General features: G+C 51.7%; 1 protein-coding gene across 2 annotated transcripts in view; it reads left to right on the plus strand.

Annotated features, from left to right (window-relative positions):
* Nucleotides 1–5,000, plus strand: part of LOC124014086 (sodium/hydrogen exchanger 9B2-like) — a 41,865-nt gene that overhangs the window by 6,536 nt on the left and 30,329 nt on the right. The window lies entirely within an intron of this gene.

A 5,000-nucleotide genomic window follows, 5' to 3' on the forward strand; every position in this document is an offset into this window, starting at 1 on the left:
ACCCCTCCCCAACAGTAGGATCCAGGTGTAGGAGATGCAGAATGGACACCCCTCCCTAACAGAAGGATCCAGGTGTAGGAGATGCAGAATGGACACCCCTCCCCCTCCCCAACAGTAGGATCCAGGTGTACCAGATGCAGAATGGACACCCCTCGCCAACAGTAGGATCCAGGTGTACCAGATGCAGGATGGACACCCCTCCCCCTCTCCAACAGCAGGATCCAGGTGTAGGAGATGCAGAATGGACACCCCTCCCCAACAGAAGGATCCAGGTGTAGGAGATGCAGAATGGACACCCCTCCCCAACAGTAGGATCCAGGTGTACCAGATGCAGAATGGACACCCCTCCCCAACAGTAGGATCCAGGTGTAGCAGATGCAGGATGGACACCCCTCCCCAACAGTAGGATCCAGGTGTACCAGATGCAGAATGGACACCCCTCCCCAACAGTAGGATCCAGGTGTAGGAGATGCAGAATGGACCCCCCTCCCCAACAGTAGGGTCCAGGTGTAGGAGATGCAGAATGGACACCCCTCCCCAACAGCAGGATCCAGGTGTAGGAGATGCAGAATGGACCCCCCCAACAGTAGAATCCAGGTGTAGCAGATGCAGAATGGACACCCCTCACCAACAGTAGGATCCAGGTGTACCAGATGCAGAATGGACACCCCTCCCCAACAGCAGGATCCAGGTGTACCAGATGCAGAATGGACACCCCTCCCCAACAGCAGGATCCAGGTGTAGGAGATGCAGAATGGACACCCCTCCCCAACAGTAGGATCCAGGTGTAGGAGATGAATATTGGTGGCTATGGCTCCATGTATTATCCTCCATTGGAGGTCATCTGTCCTCTTATCAATTGGCAGTTTGTATAATGATCGCTAACAGCCTTATGGGGGGGAACCTGGACCAAACACACCCACCCACCTCGTCGATTTTTACCCCTTCCAGGGAAGAGGCATGGGACACCTTTACACAAATGTTGTAAATGGCCTTCTTTCCCACCTCCTTGAACCCCCCACCTCCTTGAACCCCCCCACCTCCTTGAACCCCCCACCTCCTTGAACCCCCCACCTCCTTGAACTCCCCCACCTCCTTGAACCCCCACCTCCTTGAACTCCCCCAGCTCCTTGAACCCCCAACCTCCTTGAACTCCGCCAGCTCCTTGAACCCCCCACCTCCTTGAACACCCCACCTCCTTGAACTCCCCCAGCTCCTTGAACTCCCCAGCTCCTTGAACCCCCAACCTCCTTGAACTCCGCCAGCTCCTTGAACCCCCCACCTCCTTGAACCCCCCACCTCCTTGAACTCCCCAGCTCCTTGAACCCCCCACCTCCTTGAACTCCCCCACCTCCTTGAACCCCCCACCTCCTTGAACCCCCCAGCTCCTTGAACCCCCCACCTCCTTGAACCCCCCACCTCCTTGAACTCCCCCACCTCCTTGAACTCCCCAGCTCCTTGGACCCCCCACCTCCTTGAACTCCCCAGCTCTTTGAACCCCCCCACCTCCTTGAACTCCCCCAGCTCCGGGGTATCGAAGGAAAGCAGCATCCCCACGTCCTCTTCAAATGCCCCTATCGCAGCACTAACAATCAGTGCAGGGAACACATAATCCAGACCCTCCTTCCACCGATCAGAATTGGAAGTGTCACATACTGCAGATGAAGCACTGGCAAGGAGTCACAGACCTCAGCGATGACCTTCCTCAGTAGGCGAGAAGACCGGATCCCCACTCTTTCTCCAGCTCCTCCAGCGATCTGTTCCTGCTACACATAAGATGACCCAGCTTAGTACACCCTGAACCCAGAGCACAGGACTAGATGGCAGTGTTGTAAAAATGTAATGTAAATGTAAATGTAAATGTAAAAAAGAGGCTCTTCAAAAAGCCACATCTCTGGTGGCGTACAGGCCATACGGGACATGTTGAAAACTCTCCGAGCCTGTATAACAGACTTACAGAATAGAGACAGGCCAGACAAATCACCCTCCTCTATAGCTTTAAGATGAAACTCTCCAAGCCTGTATAACAGACTTACAGAATAGAGACAGGCCAGACAAATCACCCTCCTCTATAGCTTTAAGATGAAACTCTCCAAGCCTGTATAACAGACTTACAGAATAGAGACAGGCCAGACAAATCACCCTCCTCTATAGATTTAAGATGAAACTCTCCAAGCCTGTATAACAGACTTATAGAATGGAGACAGGCCAGACAAATCACCCTCCTAGAGCTTTAAGATGAAACTCTCCAAGCCTGTATAACAGATAGAATGGAGACAGGCCAGACAAATCACCCTCCTCCAGCTTTAAGAGGAAAGGGTGCTTGTCTAAGCCCAAGAGAGCTGTTGTCAACCCAGCTAGAACCTCATCAGTCTCTGGGCTGCTGTACAACAGTCTCTGGACTGCTAGAACCATCACAGTACAACAGTCTCTGGACTGCTGGAACCATCACAGTACAAAAGTCTCTGGACTGCTGGAACCAACACAGTACAACAGTCTCTGGGCTGCTGGAACCAACACAGTACAACAGTCTCTGGGCTGCTGGAACCAACACAGTACAACAGTCTCTGGACTGCTAGAACCATCACAGTACAACAGTCTCTGGACTGCTAGAACCATCACAGTACAACAGTCTCTGGACTGCTGGAACCAACACAGTACAACAGTCTCTGGACTGCTGGAACCAACACAGTACAACAGTCTCTGGGCTGCTGGAACCAACACAGTACAACAGTCTCTGGGCTGCTTGAAGCCGGAAAGCCATGATCCTGGAAGAAATGTCCACAAGGCCTTTCCCACCTCGTGCAGTGGCAGCTACAGGGCTGCAGCTTTAATCCAGTGTTGTCCAGACCAGAATAAATTGACAAGGGTCCTCTGAAGCTCCTGTATCAGACCCTTTGGTGGCTGTAAAATCATTAGTCTGTGCCACAGGGTAGAAGCAGCAAGATTATTAGCTACCAGGACCCTTCCCCTATAAGACAGCTGGAGTAGCAACCATTTCCATCTTGACAGTCTTGACACTTTCTCCACTACACCCTCCCAGTTCTTTTTCTGAAAGACATCAGAGCCTAGAAAACCCCCCAAAGTCTCTGCCTCTCTCACTGAATCATCCCATCTCTGCCCCACTGAATCCCCCCTGGTAACTGTGGAGCAGACCCCGTCTGAATCCCCCCTGGTAACCGTGGAGCGGACCCCGTCTGAATCCCCCCTGGTAACCGTGGAGCGGACCCCGTCTGAACCCCCCCTGGTAACCGTGAAGCGGACCCAGTCTGAACCCCCTGGTAACCGTGGAGCGGACCCCGTCTGAATCCCCCCAGGTAACCGTGGAGCGGACCCCATTTGAATCCCTTCTGTTAACCGTGGAGCGGCCCCCGTCTGAATCCCCCCTGGTAACCATGGAGCGGACCCAGTCTGAAGTCCGCCTGGTAACCGTGGAGCGGACCCAGTCTGAATCGAGTATCGAGTCTCCCACTACCTGGGAGACTAGCTCCACCTGAACCTCATTACTCATAGTGGGCATCTCCTCCACTACCTGGGAGACTAGCCCCACCTGAACCTCATTACTCATAGTGGGCATCTCCTCCACTACCTGGGAGATTAGCTCCACATGAACCCCCTCCTGTACCCCAGCACTCGTACTGTGCAACTCCTCACCAGTCTGAGGAACTGGCTCTTCAGATACATCCTTATCTTCTACAACAATACTTTTCTGTAGCATAACATTTCCCTCTAATACAAGTTGCAACTCCGTGCCCTCAACACAGATAACTTGTTCCTCAGCAACAGGTGCTTGTGGCTGCTCTATCGCTGTCAGCTCACCTCTCCCTACATCAGCGGGCCCAGGCGTTACGATAACCACCTGCGCCCCTCCCTCTGCCTTCTCCCTTTTCGGGCAAGTATATCGCTTATGGCCAACATCCCCACACTCAAAACACCGTTGTCTACCCGTACCAGCATAAATCGTATACAGTCCATTGTCATACTTGACTTTAAACAATAACTCCAAAGTCTGCTCCGGTGAGTCCAAAAACATAAACACCTGTCGCCGAAATGACAGAACCTGTTTCAGAGCCGGGTGTTTGAAACGACAGAACCTGTTTCAGAGCCGAGTGTTTGAAACGACAGAACCTGTTTCAGAGCCGAGTGTTTGAAACGACAGAACCTGTTTCAGAGACGAGTGTTTGAAACGACAGAACCTGTTTCAGAGACGAGTGTTTGCAACGACAGAACCTGTTTCAGAGCCGAGTGTTTGAAACGACAGAACCTGTTTCAGAGCCGAGTGTTTGAAACGACAGAACCTGTTTCAGAGACGAGTGTTTGAAACGACAGAACCTGTTTCAGAGCCGAGTGTTTGAAACGACAGAACCTGTTTCAGAGACGAGTGTTTGAAACGACAGAACCTGTTTCAGAGCCGAGTGTTTGAAACGACAGAACCTGTTTCAGAGCCGAGTGTTTGAAACGACAGAACCTGTTTCAGAGACGAGTGTTTGAAACGACAGAACCTGTTTCAGAGACGAGTGTTTGAAACGACAGAACCTGTTTCAGAGACGAGTGTTTGAAACGACAGAACCTGTTTCAGAGACGAGTGTTTGCAACGACAGAACCTGTTTCAGAGACGAGTGTTTGAAACGACAGAACCTGTTTCAGAGACGAGTGTTTGAAACGACAGAACCTGTTTCAGAGACGAGTGTTTGAAACGACAGAACCTGTTTCAGAGCCGAGTGTTTGAAACGACAGAACCTGTTTCAGAGCCGAGTGTTTGAAACGACAGAACCTGTTTCAGAGCCGAGTGTTTGAAACGACAGAACCTGTTTCAGAGACGAGTGTTTGAAACGACAGAACCTGTTTCAGAGCCGAGTGTTTGCAACGACAGAACCTGTTTCAGAGACGAGTGTTTGCAACGACAGAACCTGTTTCAGAGCCGAGTGTTTGAAACGACAGAACCTGTTTCAGAGCCGAGTGTTTGAAACGACAGAACCTGTTTCAGAGCCGGGTGTTTG

This window comes from Oncorhynchus gorbuscha, linkage group LG25 (assembly GCF_021184085.1).
Source record: "Oncorhynchus gorbuscha isolate QuinsamMale2020 ecotype Even-year linkage group LG25, OgorEven_v1.0, whole genome shotgun sequence".
Taxonomy (NCBI): domain Eukaryota; kingdom Metazoa; phylum Chordata; class Actinopteri; order Salmoniformes; family Salmonidae; genus Oncorhynchus; species Oncorhynchus gorbuscha.